The sequence below is a fragment of the Haliotis rufescens genome, unplaced genomic scaffold (assembly GCF_023055435.1).
Source record: "Haliotis rufescens isolate VD_foot unplaced genomic scaffold, xgHalRufe1.0.p SCAF_4, whole genome shotgun sequence".
NCBI lineage: Eukaryota > Metazoa > Mollusca > Gastropoda > Lepetellida > Haliotidae > Haliotis > Haliotis rufescens.
Window position 1 is genome coordinate 56103643 of NW_025964112.1, and position 17001 is coordinate 56120643.

The following is a 17001-nucleotide window of genomic DNA, read 5'->3' on the forward strand; positions in this document are numbered from 1 at the left end:
TTTAGCAATATTCCAGCAATATCACGGCGGGGGACAACAGAAATGGGCTTCACACATTGCGAACGCTTTAACCACTAGGCTACCCGACCGCCCCTCTAACGCGGAAGAATCCCCTTGGGGTCACAAGTCTATATCTAGCTTGATTCAATTTCAGGAATGTAACGTGTCATTGCTTTAATGAATTGTCCCTCTCAGGCTTGTTCCTATAACAACAGCGTGTACGCTGAACTACACAACAGTCATAAAGTTCATTTATTTTGAGCTGTTATGAGAAGTGTACAATAGTCTTTAGCCAGGGCCCTAGGCGCCCCGCATGCTTTTATTGTATATTTAGAGTTAAACGGGTAGCTCGCTTCAGTAATCCGTCAAGCCCTCTCACACTTTTAGATAAAATGTTCTGACAAATTATTGTTTCGAAAATTGAAAACAGCAAAACAATAAAAAGAGTGAAAGCGAAAACATGTTTTGAATTTTACAGACGCTATCTAACTGGAGAGTATGTCGAATGTTTGCAAGAGTGAGTGAGTGAGTTTGGTTTTACGCCGCTTTTAGCAATATTCCAGCAATATCACGGCGGGGGACACCAGAAATGGGCTTCACACATCGTACCCATGTCGGGAATCGAACCCGGGTCTTCGGCGTGACGAGCGAACGCTCTAACCACTAGGCTACCCGACCGCCCCGAATGAATGTTTGCAAGAAGGCTATGGTTTGTATAAATGGAGTTTCAACATATTAAATAAACATCTTAAATTTACTACGTGTAAAGCCAGTAATGCGTTAAACTGACGATTGCAAACTATGAATAACGTCTACGAAACGTGAAGATATATAGTTGACGCATATGCCATACTATTGTGATAGCAAGAGAGTAAGTGTGTTGAGTTCGGTGCCATATCAACGAATAAGACAAACAGTGTCACCCGGCAACCCACTGTTCCCCTTCATGGGAATTGATCTCGTACCTATAATTTTTCAGGGTGCGGTGGGGTAGCCTAGTGGACAAAGCGTCAAGCTGAAGACCCAGGCTCGATTCTCCACAAGGGTACAAAGTGTGAAGCACCCCCTACCCTCACCCCACTTAGCAACCATATTGCAAGAACACTGCCAACTTTCACGTCTAACAAGGAAAACAATTTTCAAACGTCGTTTCTTGATAAAATCCATTAAATATCATTAAATATTTGGTACGATAACATTAAGCGAGCATGCTTAATACTATTTTTAATATTTTGGTTCCGCTGCAGTTTGAATAAGAGATTCTCTGTATCACATCTAAGTCAAAGATGGCATGCGTGTCAACCCACTCGGACTAGTAAATGCAATACAAGGAGTAGGCAAGACCCAGCGCTTCAAAGCAGAATCATGTACAAAGTTATCCATTTATATCTACATTATACTTACAGCGAGTGCTGAAAGACGGTGCTCCCACTGCTGTAAGACAACGGCTTGAGTAAAGCTTGCAAGTGTTATAACACTCTAGCAGACAGCTTATATACACGCATTTAACCGGAAGACTGTCAAGGGGCTCTGTATTGACGCCTCCAACAATTTTGATGCTCGACCTATGATGCTCATCAGAGGATATTGACATTGTTAATTAATCCCTCAGGAACTACGTGTTGTCACTTCCGTAATGGAATAGTGGTATTCGTGTAAATCTGATATTAAATCAATATTTGTGAATGAGTGCAGTTTTACGCTGCGTTTAGCAATATTCCAACGATATGACGCGGGGGAGACCAGAAATGCGCTTCACACATTGAGTGAGTGAGTATGGTTTTACGCCGCTTTTAGCAATATTCCAGCAATATCACGGCGGGGGACACCAGAAATGGGCGTCACACATTGTACCCATGTCGGGAATCGAACCCGGGTCTTCGGCGTGACGAGCGAACGCTTTAACCACTAGGCTACCCGACCGCCCCGCTTCACACATTGACACCATGTGGGAAATCGAACCCATCGGCTTCGGTGTAACAAGCGAACACTTTAACCACTAGGCTACCACCGCCCTAAATCAATACGTAACTACATCTCATTTGAGTGAAATAACACTCTCTGTCGCAGCTACATTCATATTGTCTTGAAGTATAAGTTAACAAATATATAAAAATGATAAAATAATGTTTTGTCTTTTATGGTCAAATCTTTGTTTTATATTTTGACATGAAACAATGATAGTTTCCCTCGTGTCTGCACCACTCACGAACATATCAACACTGTCCTACACCTAAAAGACGAACACATATTAGTATGACCCTATGTTTCTATTATATGCTGTTAACAAGAAAGCATTTTCAATTTGCCTGTTTGGTTAGTTTTTTTTAATAATTCCCATCATAGCTGTAGCTTCCATGAGATGTCTTTTTCGTTGAGCTTCAGACATATTCGATACATAGTTACATTGTGTTAAATCGCTGATTTATAGATAAATTTTGTTCATTGTACACATGTACAGTTGTATAATCATCGCGTATATTTTGTGGAGCAGCATTTTAGTAAGATTGTTTGCTTATCAAGTTTTGTTGTGGAAATTAAAGTGTTAAAAGTAGATGATTTCTTCACATGGGACATTATCTGGTGCATATGGACATATCATCGATTGATAAACGAGCGTATGTACATGGCGAATGTACATACCCTCCTGCCTCACCCTGCCTTACCTCGCTTCACCCTGACTTACCCCGCTTCACCCTGTCTCACCCTGACTTACTCTGTTTCACCCTGACCTACTCTGCCTCGTCCTGTCTCACATTACTTACCCTGCCTCACCCTGACCTACCCTGCCTCACCATGTCTCACAATGACTTACCCTGCCTCACAATGTCTCACAATGACTTACCCTGCCTCACCATGTCTCACATTACTTACCCTACCTCACCCTGACCTACCCTGCCTCACCATGTCTCACAATGACTTACCCTGCCTCACCATGTCTCACATGACTTACCTTGACTCATCATGTCTCACATGACTTACCCTGCCTCACCATGTCTCACATTACTTACGCTGCCTCGCCATGTCTCACATGACTTACCCTGCCTCACCCTGACCTACCCTGCCTCACCATGTCTAACATGACTTACCCTGCCTCACCATGTCTCACATGACTTACCTTGACTCATCATGTCTCACAATGACTTACCCTGCCTCACCATGTCTCACATGACTTACCTTGACTCATCATGTCTCACATGACTTACCCTGCCTTACCATGTCTCACATTACTGACCCTGCCTCGTTCTGCCTCACCATGACTTACCAAGCCTCACATGATTTACCATGTCTCACCATGTCCAACCATGATTTTCCTACCTCAACGTCACATGATGAATGTCGAATTCTGAGTAAACAAAGTTGATTGTCACAACAATAATACCTCTGGTTTCTCTTGTTCTGGTTCCGTGAAACATAAAAGTGTGTATAATCCTCCCTCCCACGTGCGACGGAACAGGTAGCGGGACATCCGATATACAATTACATGACATATTCTCCATTCGCTTTTCATGTGTCGCTCTAATGTCTATACATTGCAAATGTATGCTACGATCTATATAGGAATCTGTATCCGTTTAGACTTCATTCAAACTAATACCTACCACCTAATGTTGTAATTTTGAGTGCTACTCTGGGTTCAGTGCAATGGTTTCAGTGTAAATATCTGCAAAATATCCTAAAATAATCTACTAAGAATTCAGATTTATTCATATTTGCTCACAACCACACAATCTGTACAAGAGTTATTATATAATTACCATCCGACATTATATACATATCGCACGTTTTCTCTCACATCAGGATGAAGGACTTTAGAACCGACCATTTTAATGGGGGAGGGGTGGGATTTTGCATGGAGACTAAATATTTTTTTCAGCCACAACTTCAAAACCAGATATATATATTTTAAATGAAAAATAAGAAACTAAATATATTTATAGCATTTGTTATTATTTATTTCAAGCCTATTTGGGGAAGATTTCATTTTTTTTCGATAAATCCGAACACCCTCACACCCACTACCAAGAACAGCAAATGGTCAATCCCGTAAATTTGGTAAAGTTGCATAAGTTTTTCACGTGTTTAGCGCTGATATTTTCTGCATGGTAAGTTAGCCATTTAGTCGTAACTGAATATAGGGTTTCAAACATGTTACATAAAACACACTTATTTAATATATTAGTTCTAATACATTCCACCACTTATTGTTATTTCATTCAGTACGCATAGAAAGTTAATCTTTCACCTTTAGAGTCCCCAAACAAAAATATATCATTTATACTCTTATTACTTTTCACAGAGAATTTCGATTTAATGCACTAATACTGCATAATGTCAATGGACTTCTGTAAAGAATCAGGGCTCTCGCCGAAAAGGTGCGGTGAAATTGGGTTTAACGTCGCGTCCAAGATTATTGCACTTATTTTGCGACGTGCATGCACGTGTGTTTGTGGCTGCTTGTACTAGTCCGGACTGATGCCGATTTATAGAGCTAGCTTACTGAGATACAATGCCGCAGACACCGTATACTGACTCCGAGCCGACCAGTCTTTGTTTTAGCCCCTTAATGCCGAGCGTCAGACAGGGTAACAACAAGTACCATCTGTTAACGTCTTTTGGTATGACGCGGCCGGGGATCGAACTCCGGACCTTCCGCTCTCCGGGCAGACGCTCTACCACTAGACCACGGAGGCGGTCTATCGCCGAAAAGAATAGTATCATCAGTATAAAAAGAATAATAACAATTCAACATATAGAAAGTATTATCATCGGCAATTTGTAAAAAGGCAGCCATTACATTGCTGTTCATTTCAATGTCTCAAGATCATTTACATATTTGGAGACTGGTAATGAGGATAAATGTTTCCCTTCTCAGACACAAGCATAACCTGGAAGAGGATCTGATATTTTTCCCTTGATGACACACGGTTCTATATTTGTGCATATGTTGTTTACAAGTGTAAAACATCAATCGTTAAAAGAGAGCTGACGATGTCAATAATGTGAATGAGTTGTTTGTAAAACCAAATTTGAAACAACGACACATGTGTTTTTGGAAAAGTAAAGGAATATGTCCACTGACGAATTTAAAATTCTCAATAAAAAAATATACTATTAAATTTGACCGACAAAAATAACGATCCCTGAATATAAATTATACTCCTTAAGACATATGTTTCAATTACAAACAACATTGCTGAAATTCCAAAATTCCAAAATATTCAAAGTAAACTATTTGACTACAATAATGAGTGAGTGAGTGAGTGAGAATGGTTTTACGCCGCTTTTAGCAATATTCCAGTAATATCACGGCGGGGGACACCCCGAATGGGCTTCACAGACTACAATAATGTGACTGAAGGTGCAGCTGCTGTAACTATTACTATTGATGGATACATTTTGAATGTGCTTGTCATCATGTCACATACCTTTCATTTAATTGTGTAATTGCAATAAAAAAAACTTTTTAAATATTTGAGGGATTACTTGAAGTTTGCTATGATTATTCCACTCTCAGCCCTGGATCCTGGAGTCCTTGGGAATAGTGAAAGGAGAGAAGGAGTACCTATATCTTACTCCTAGCTGTATGTGGAGGGAATGTTCTCTGCCCTGTTTCCAGCACTGGTTTGTTTGAATGGTCGTGTGTGACCATGAGCTGTTGCACGTCTGACTACTTAAAGCGTCCCCGGTCCGTGCATTATTCTGGCTGCATGTGTTCGTGAATCATCATATTGTTGGCATCAATTGTCGTAAACAATTGTGTTTCTTTATAGAAGATGTGTAAACTTTTTTTGGGTAAGGCTATCACTTGAATAAACGATCCTTAATGGAAAAAGTTTTCATTTGGCATGATATTATAAATATATCATCACTATTTGATGGTGATTCATCACTATTTTGTATTATCACTATTTCATAGAGATTCGGAAACACATGTGATGGTCGCAATGGGCAATGGGAAGGGTTTGGTCGCTTTCATTATCATCATCATCATCATCATCATCATCATCATCATCATCATTATTATTATTATGTACAGATTAAAATTTAAAAAATGCAGGAAAGAGGGTTTGGGTGATCCTGGCACAGTCAGGCTGGTTAGGCTCATCATCAGCTCAGGGCCCTTGCCCCCTCTACACGCAAACCAGACAGTGAATGGGACTTCTCCCAAGAAGCACTACCCAGATTGTCAGAAGGGCTGTATTCCTGGTAGCCAACCCGGGTACTCCCCCAATGTCAGTCAACAGATTAGGAGGTGCCAAACCTAAGGCACCGAGAACAATGGGGAGTTCGGACAACTTGGTACTTGGGATGCAAGCGTGACATTTCGAAAGCGAGGTTTGCATATTTGCCATGTTTTTCTTGAATCTTGTCAATGACATTCGTTTCAAATGAATGAGGCTGTATACGAGCTATTCCAAAGAATGTTGAATTTATCATTTTCCATGGCGCTCGGGTCGTACCATGGATGGACCTCTGTGTCAAAACCACAAGCATGGCGAAGACGGTAATATTATTCTCTCAAAGTATGCACTTAATGTGTTCACAATGACTTATGTGCGCTATCAGTGCGTTTCTTTTGGAACATAATGCAATGAAATACATTCAGTTGTGGAATAATTCCCTTAAAATAATTTCTTTACCTCCGCATCAAATTGCCACATACTTAGGTACACTTAAACATGATATAAGCAGATTGAAATAGATTTAATAAGCTTGTGAATAAATACATGCATTATGTGCAGTGCTCCTGTGTAGGTTGTGGTATGTGTGTGTGTGTGTGTGTGGTATGTGTGTGTGTATGTGTGGTATGTGTGTGTGTGTGGTATATGTGTGTGTGGTATGTGTGTGTATGTGTGTGTGTTTGTGTGTGTCTCTGTGTGTGTGTGTCTCTGTGTGTGGTATATGTGTGTGTGGTATGTGTGTGTGGTATGTGTGTGTGGTATATGTGTGTGTGGTATGTGTGTGTGGTATGTGTGTGTCTCTGTGTGTGGTATGTGTGTGTATATGTATGTGTGTGTGTGGTATGTGTGTGTGTGGAGTTGTGGAGTTCGAAGTGGGGGTGGGGTGTGTCTGCGGTTTGTGTGGGGTGGGGTCAATGTTGGCAGTATCAACTGCAACTGCTGCAACTATACACTGAGCACCAACGGACACCTGACTCACCCAGAGGAAACTGATGTTGTGTGGGGGCGTGCACATTTCTGCATTTAGATGTTGACAAAGTTCAAACTGTCCTTGACAGCGAGAGTGGGCGTGTTATGTAGCAGAAAGTACATTGCCATTGCTGTAAACTTGTTAAACAAATATTGAAACCCCATGATAACATTTTCTATATTTTTCTAAGAAAAGTAGGTGGACGTATGACAGGCTTTACTATTGTAGACAATACATGTTTGTTTCCTTTAAGAAACTGATTTTGTCCTTTGGTGAAGCCCAACAAATAACTGCTCGTTCATCTTTAGGATTGTAGTTATTAATGCTGAAAAGTAAATTTAAATTACATTCAGTAAAAATTGTCATCTAATTCGCCAAATATTTTACCGGAATCTCCGGTTTGGAAGTCTGGAAACATCTATCTTATCCTCGACGTTCATGATTATTTAAAAAAAAGGTTTTATTAATTATTCTTTACATACACCGTGAAAAAAACCCCGAAACTGATGTACTCATTCGACAGCATTTGACAATCAGATTTGAGAACATACCAACTTTCATGTTATAATTGTCATTAAGTTTTCCATTAGGTTCAAATTGAAACATATTCGTTCGACATAAATTATAGTTCTGTATACCCACAATAATATACTACTCAAAAGAAGTTAAAAACATCCGATTCTTTCATTTTTACTATGGTTAATCTGATAGAATCGGGTGTTCCTCAACTTCTTTTGAGTACTATAATGTAATAGTTGAGTATTAAGATGTCAGCTTCTTTATCATGATGAATACAACGTTTCGGAGTATATGCTTACTCCTTCATCAGGTGAATGAATGCCATGAGGCAGAGAGCATATATATGTACATGTAAGGACAACAAAAGTAATAAGACAACAAAGGGTAGAAACTGACAAGTAAAGCCAACAGATGATTGCCCTGAAAGGCGATTTGCCCTGAATAACAGTGAATACGGCTAGGCAAGTAGTCCTAGCCCCTGTAGCGAGTTGCGTCCCTTTGTTTTGAGGTTCGAAGCTCAGATTCGCCCCGATTATATCATAACTGAAATTCTGTTCATATTTTGCCTAAACTCGCTCGCTCGCTCTCTAACTCACTGACACCCTACCATGATACAATCAGAATGATGCTAGATTTGCAATAATCCATTTGATTTAAATATAATTCAACCGATATGAATTTTCTGGGTACTGTGCGTCGGGTGGAGTAACTGGGTGTATATATGATCCTTACTTGTACTGAGACAGACAATACGCTACAACGGACCCTGGTTAATCCGGCACCGAGGAACACTTAACAGTGCCGGAATTTGGAATAGACAGGTGTCGCATTACACAGAGGTAATATTAATATGTTGTGCTGGGACCAAAACCTTTGGTCGGATTAGACAGAATGTCAGATTACTCAGAGTCTACTGTAGTGTATTGCTTGTTCTTATTTAGAATTATACCGGGCAAGTACAGATCAGCGTTCATGGCTGTGTCCTCGAACCTATAACGGGGCGGTCGGGTAGCCTTTTGGTTAAAGCGTTCGCTCGTCACGCCGAAGACCCGTCTTCGATTCCCGACATGGGTACAATGTGTGAAGCCCATTTCTGGTGTCCCCCGCCGTGATATTGCTGGAATATTGCTAAAAGCGGCGTAAAACCATACTCACTCACTCAAACCTATAACAGTGTAATTGTTAGGCGCTGTTACTATCGATCATGGAACCTCGCCTACGTCTGAAATGATCTGTGTCTGCGATCATCTACCTCCAGCTTCGAGCCAGACAAGAAACCTAAGGCTTACTTACGTAATAATTGTTATAACATATAACTGAAAATAAGTTTTCATTGTGCATTTCTGAAAGTAAAACATAAACTGAGAAAAACAAAACAAAAAAACTATACCTCTCAGCTGATTTTATCATATGTTTGGTTACAAATGAAAATATCTCAAGTTGGCGATATAAATTTAATATCCAAAGTTGAACAATACTTGCGCTCTTGTCACCCCTCAATAAATACTTGTAAATGGTTATATGTTTTGGCGTGTATACAAAACTGCTGATGAGAATATCAGACATCTTTTCTTTCAAAATCAATATATTTGTATTTCAGCACGTAATCCAGAGTACCTCAGTCGATGTCATATCCCCATCCTGTTGTGACAATGATTTCCCACTTACGACAGTGAACATAGTGACCCCGTGCTTCCTTCACCAACGGTGATCTCTGTGCCGTGGCTACCTTAGGTCAATGTTAGCGGGAGGGAGGTGGTTGGGGGTAGGGGGTAGGGGAAGGTGGTCAGGGTAGGGGAAGATCGTAGAAAGTAGGGAAAAGGGGTAGGTGGTAGGGGTCGTGGGAGGTGGTAGTCGAAGGCGGTAGGGGGTAGGGGAAGGTGGTCTGGGTAGGGGAAGGTTGTAGGCAGTAGGAAAAGGGGGTAGGGGAAGGCGGTAGGGGTGGGGGAAGGTTGTAGGGAGTAGGAAAAGGGGGTAGGGGAAGGCGGTAGGGGTAGGGGAAGGTTGTAGGGAGTAGGAAAAGGGGGTAGGGGAAGGCGGTAGGGGTAGGGGAAGGTTGTAGGGAGTAGGAAAAGGGGGTAGGGGAAGGTGGTCGGGGTAGGGGAAGGTTGAAGGGATCAGGAAAAGGGGGTTGGGGAAGGTGGTCGGGGTAGGGGAAGGTTGTAGGGAGTATGGGGAAGTGATAGCGGGTAGGTGGTAGGTGGTAGGGGAGGGTGGTAAGGAAATGTGGTAGGGGTGGAGGGGGGGGCGGTTGTAGGGCAGAGGGGAAGGTAGTAGAGGGAAGTTGTAGGGAAGGAGGTAGGGAAAGATGGTAGGGGAAGGTGGTAGAGAGTAAGGGTAGATGGTAGGGGAAGGTGGTAGGGGTAGGGGTAGGGGAAGGTGGGCGAGAGTAGGGGTAGGTGGTAGGGGAATGTGGTAGGGGAAGGTGGGAGAGAGTAGGATAGGTGGTAGGGGAAGGTGGTAGGGGAGGGTGGGAGAGAGTAAGGGTAGGTGGTAGGGGATAGTGAAAGGTGGGAGAGAGTAGGGGTAGGTGGTAGGGGTAGGTGGTAGGTGAAGGGGAATGTGGTCGTGGATAGGGGAAGGTGGGAGAGAGTAGGGGTAGGTGGTAGGGGAAGGTGGTAGTGGTAACAGTGTGTGTGTATCTGTGTGTGTGTCTGTGTTTAGGTTGCTGTTCTTGAAATATATATGTTGCATGATATTTACAACTTGTCAACGGGAGGTGGTTGTACATTAGGGTCACATGGGAATGTGAAGGTATTAACAATGCACGTGCTTATATTGTATGCATGGGAAGTGGTCACGCTCATTTGTCCTTCTCGGGGAACTGGTTCACTGCGATCAACGTCCGCAACATGGTTAGGCGCAGTTTCATTTTCTGATTTGTTATTTGACCAATTACCCGATCTCTTTGAGTTGAACTGGGGTTCAGCGCTGCTGGCCGATCAGTTTGTATATATATATATATATATATATATATATATATATATGTGTGTGTGTGTGTGTGTGTGTGTGTGTGTGTGTGTGTGTGTGTGTGTGTGTGTGTGTCTGTGTCTGTGTGTATATATATATAAGGTTAGAACCCAGATCTCTATGCATACATACATACATACATACATACATACATACATACATACATACATACATACATACATACATACATACATACATACATACATATAAAACGAGCTATAGAAAACACACGTACAAGTATTGTATAACATAGATCTTGCGCCGACAGATCTTGGTAGGCGCGCCCACAGATATCACCCATACAATTATATTGTGATTTATGTTTCTGACTAACAGCACAATGGCAGGGAAACGAGGCGAAGTCAAACAAATCACTACTGCCATAATCGAGTTCAGAGATAATATGACGTATGAAATGTCGCAGCGGGCGTAGTGGGAGGATTCCGTGGTTTTTGCATTTAGTGTCCTTAATGTGCTTACTTTACTTCCACAGCGCCGAAACCATCACGATAAGTATTGATGAAGCCATGACCCAGTTGTATTTTGACAAGAGTGAGTGAGTGAGTGCGTGGGGCAAGTACTTTAGTTTCAATTGTGTAGTCTTGTTGAAAGCTTATTTCAAGATGCCTCCTTGATATGCAAGCGGGTGTAAAATCTTATGTTAGACTTGTGATACGATTTCATTGATTTCTTTTCTTTGTCACGATGGGGACACCGGAAATGGGCTTCACACATTGTACCCATGTCGGGAATAGAACCCGGGTCTTCGACGTGACGAGCGAACGCTTTAACCACTAGGCTACCCGACCGCCCCGGGTATAAAGACATCCTTCTTACTTTATCGTATTATAAAGTAATCACCTCCCATTTTAATTCTGGAAACCCATTTGTCAAGAAACTCTCCTGGCTGAGCCTCAGACAACGGTATTTACAAGATTCAGCTTCCTGTTGTTACGGGTGTATACTAAGGACACAAAATGAAAACAATTTGTTTCGAAAACTCAAAACTAATGTTTTTGTTTTGCAAATACATAAAGGTGTTTCTACTAAGTACCATGACACATAATTCAACTCATTTTCATTCTTGATATTTCTTTTGAGACACAGTTTGAGTTAAATACAGAATGCCTTTCGGAAAGTGGTCAAATGTAACAACAGACTTATCGCGAGCGCCGACCTTTTGTCGGGCTTTCATATTTGTGGAATGGGCTTCACATATTTACCCATATCGGGAATCGAACCCGGGTCTTCGGCGTGACGAGCGAACGCTTTAACCACAAGGCTACCCGACCGGCCCAAGGTATTGACCAATGAGGAGGGTTATATTTAAGTCGTTTATGATGCTCTATTGGAATGGTCGATCTTACACCCAGGTAGAACAAAACTGGATGACCTGGCTCAGAGACATTTTGGAGACATATGGTCATGAGGGATACCAAACTTTAGTTGAGGGTAATGGCTGTGAAATATTTCAAAGATGTAGACATTGCAAAATGCAAGTAAGTACGTTTTGATTTTAACATACAAACCTTCACACAAACCTACAATATATTCACCAGTCCCCTTAATGTATTCACACAAACCTACAATATATTCACCAGCCCCCTAATGTATTCACACAAACCTACAATATATTCACCAGTCCCCTTCATGTAGTCACCAGCCCCCTTAATGTATTCACACAAACCTGCAATGTATTCATCAGACAAACAAATATTAAGTAACCACCAACACAGTGTCGCGGCAAACACACTTGTCGTGATTCATAACATGCCACACGCACGCCCTGGCCAATCTGTAATGTACGCGAAATGTCACGGTTATCGCTACCGGGGCGTGGTGTGAATACGATACGGGGACTAACCCAAACATTGATAACAAATATTCATTGGCTGACACCTCACCCAGGATAATGAATGCCTACAAACATTATACGTGCCGGGCAGTGATGTATATAATGTGTATGTTTTTGTGAGTGATAGATGAGTATGTGGGTAGTGTTTGTATGTGATGTATGCGCACGTGATATTGAGTGGATGTGGTGAACTGCATGTGTGATTTAAAATGAAAGGCGTGTAATATTTATGTGTGTGTGTGTGTGTGTGTGTGTGTGTGCGTGCGTGGGTGCGTGCGTGCGTGCGTGCGTGCGTGCGTGTGTGTGTACTTTCGATTATGTTCGTGTATTATTCTTGCCAATTTATATAATGGATAATTTAATGATTTTAAGTGCCTCATAGATCCTTCATGGGTCGGCTGATGTTTTTTTATAAATCATACGTATGTATACGTGTAATGTTTTTTACTGTTTTTAAAGACCAGCTGCAGGTGGCACTATAATAAAATAATTTTCTTCTTCTTCTTCTTCTTCATTATAAATGCCTGCTCTGTTGTAGAGATGAAACAAAACAGTTCGAGTAAATGTGAACTATTAGAAGTTTGTTTATATTTTTGATCACAATCTTTTTACTTCAAAGAATGTTGGCCTAGATCTATACACAATTTTATTAAGTACGTGTGACTTCATGTTTACACTGACAGACATACAAACAACCAGCTATATCGCGGAATAAAATAGTTCCTCAAAGGTGACATTAGCGTATGCATACACAACTTGTTCTTCAGATTCATCTGACACAACACATGTATTCAAATAGTATCATCGTTAGATGAGAACTGAATGTTTAGAACCACCTCAGAAGGTCAGTCACAGTCACATTTACATCAAGTACAAGACATTAAAATGGCCGACACGATAAACGTGACGGGAGAGATTTCGGAAGTTGGTAATGAGCCTGTGGCGGTTACATGTTTTAGTCATCAATGATCAATTGGCCGATCATTGAAAGGTGATAAAGATGTGTCAAAATAGACACTAAGATCAATTCATAGACTAGTGAAGACTGTCACTGTCAGCCTAGACACTGATCGAGTCGATACTACGATCATTTCCTCGTTTTGTTCACAAGGATCGGTCATAGCTGGGATATTCGTAAACGATCATGCAGTCAAACTCTCTCTCTATTTTTACGTTTCTAAATGTATCCCAAAACGCTGAGTGCATGATTAAAGGGTCTAAAAAATCAGAAAGAATGCTTCTTTGTGTATTCGTGCTAGGAAATTCCCAGGGCTTCCCCGAGGAATGTGAAAAACGTATGAACGACAAACACTTATGAAAGTCAATTTCGCGGTCATGTGACCGTTATCTCGCCTAAAAGAAAAGCAGTATATCGTGTAAACTTCAAATAAAAATAATATTGATTCATATAATGCCACATCCAAATCTTTAATATAGTTATATTTTGTATTAAAGAAATAAATGTTAAACAATGAACATATACATCGTTAGTTTCTAAAACAATGCTTAATGGGCGGTTAATATTATGATTTATACATACAAAGCACACCCTACACTCACTAACGTTTCGTTTATCCGTTTATGTTTTTCTGAAGTTGAGAAAAGGGATATTTCCATTGCAGTGAACATAACACTTGTCTTACAAGAGTTATCTCCCCACCAATTATCTCCTTTTATCGTAAGTCTCTAGCCCGTACGACCGCCTCCGTGGTCTAGTGGTAGAGCGTCCGCCCGGAGAGCGGAAGGTCCGGGGTTCGATCCCCGACCGCGTCATACCAAAATACGTTAAAAGATGGTACATGTTGTTACCATGTCTGGCGCTCGGCATTAAGGGGCTAAAACAAGGACTGGTCTGCTCGGAGTCAGTATACTGTGGGGTGGGGTATTCATGTTAAACTGCGGCATGGTATCTCAGTGAGCTAGCACTATAAATCGGCATCAGTCCGGACTAGTACAAGCAGCCACACAAACACACACACGTGCATGCACGTCGCTATGTAAGTGCAATAATCTTGGACGCGACGTTAAACTCCATTTCACCTTACCTCACCTCTAGCCCGTACACAAACTGTTGACATATAATATAAGATAATATAATAATATAAGATTTAGAACGTAACTGACATCAAATATTTTTTGTTGCTTTTGTTAATATTTTTTTAGATTTTGAAAACACGGAACTACTTTTTACGACGCACTTACAATAGTTGGTGAAATTTACGTTTCAAAGTTTTACATTTGTAAGGAAATAATTCAATTTTGCAGTAGACAACTACACAAAAAGTATATAAAAATAGCATAATCAATGTGTCTCGTGACATCTTGTTTCGCATATAAGATATATTCCGCATGTTTTGTACATTAGTCAACCGCTTAGAGGCAAAGGTGTGAAAAGGATGTCCGTCCCTACCTGAATTTAAGTGCCCATTCACAGACACGTTATCATCGTAATAACAAGGTGTGTTAATGCAATCGTGAAGCGTACGATATATTTATTAGTCAGGTGTCGCCATTGGTCCTTTCCGAAAATACGTCACGAAAGTTGTCACCGGAGCTTGGTCTCGAAGCAGGAGGATATAAATTGTCTTCTGCTGAATAAATTTATGCGGATCCTCCTGCAATGTCGGGTTGTAGGGACAGGAATAGTCCAACTATCCGCATCACTGGTTTTACAAATATATGACTTGCATTTCAACGCTGGCGCGGTAATTGTAATGTCATCATTGTTATTATCACGTACGAATTCTCCCCTAACGTCAGACAATACAGTTCCCGTCTGCGTGTTTATGTGTCAAGGGATGTGTTTACTTTGTAACAACCTTAAAATAATATAATTACCAAACGGTACTCAAATAAAACAATATATTGTAGCTCATTGAGATCGTGGATACGGGATTGATTTTATGATGGGTCAACACCTTAAGTCTCCGCCCAGACAAACTAGCAGACACACCATACAGACACACACAGACACACGCCATTCAATCTCACATACACACCATACAGACACACACACGCAGACACAAGCCATTCAATCTCATATACACACCATACAGACACACACACGCAGACACAAGCCATTCAATCTCATATACACACAATGAAAACACACGCCATTCAATATCACGAACACACCAGACACACACACACACCATACAGACACACGCAGACACACGCCATTCAATCTCACATTCACACCATACAGACACACACACGCAGACACAAGCCATTCAATCTCATATACACACAATGAAAACACACGCCATTCAATATCACGAACACACCAGACACACACACACACCATACAGACACACGCAGACACACGCCATTCAATCTCACATACACACCATACAGACACACACACGCAGACACAAGCCATTCAATCTCATATACACACAATGAAAACACACGCCATTCAATATCACGAACACACCAGACACACACACACACCATACAGACACACGCAGACACACGCCATTCAATCTCACATTCACACCATACAGACACACACACGCAGACACAAGCCATTCAATCTCACATACACACCATACAGACACACACACGCCATATAAACAAATAGACACCCTACAAAAAAAAAAACACCATAAAAAAAAAGAAACACAATTATACACCCTGTAAAACACACACACACACACACACACACACACACACACACACACACACACACACACACACACACACACACACACACACACACACACACACACACACACACACACACACACAAAAAACAAAAAAAACAAAACAAAACAAAAAACATAAAACACAACAAACGGACAATAGGTCATTGTGATAACGAATACTAGATTCTATGATACGCCACCACCTGAAGACACCATCCAAAACGCAATCACCTATACAAATCCCCCCCCCCCCCCCCCCCCCCCCCCCCTCCTCCCATCACACACGTGCTATTGCCAAAAATAAAGGTCCGATATGACAGGGAATGTTGAAAAAAACATGTTGTATGCTAAGTAAACAGACATACTGTTATTATATATCACACCTACGTTAGAATAGTGTCGTGTGACCAGCATGACATTTACGGGCGATACACGTGGTTGGTTGGTTGGTTTGTTGTTTAACGCCGCACTCAGCAATATTCCAGCTATATGACTGCGGTCTGTAAATAATCGAGTCTGGACCAGACAATCCAGTGATTAATATCATGAGCATCGATCCACACAATTGGGATCAATGACATGCATCAACCAAGTCAGCGAGCCTGACCACCCGATCCCGTTAGTCGCCTTTTACGACAAGCATAGTCACCTTTTACGACAAGCATGGGTTGCTGAAGACCTGTTCTACCTCGGAATCTTCACGGGTCGCGATACACGTGGGATTTCCGTACTGTGAAACAAAGGTCCTGTTATCTGTATTTCAGGCCCGAACGCTCAATATAGAAGCGTGATAAAACCAGGAGCACATCAAAGTCGTACGGGCACTAAGTGACCGTGGCGACACAGTCATACTCAACT

The 17001-nt window shown here is 41.3% G+C and overlaps 1 protein-coding gene across 5 annotated transcripts in view; it reads right to left on the reverse strand.

Moving 5' to 3' along the window:
* LOC124114676 (cytochrome P450 3A6-like) overlaps window positions 1-17001 on the reverse strand; it is a 47899-nt gene that overhangs the window by 18283 nt on the left and 12615 nt on the right. The window contains exon 1 of one of the 5 annotated variants that reach the window (XM_046475378.2): window positions 1405-1519. The exons of 3 other annotated variants lie outside the window; for them this stretch is intronic. The gene's annotated coding sequence lies outside the window, so the exon portion shown is untranslated. Of the gene's footprint in view, window positions 1-1404; window positions 1520-17001 lie in introns of those variants that run through there. One more of the 5 variants, XM_046475388.2, reaches the window with a different exon arrangement.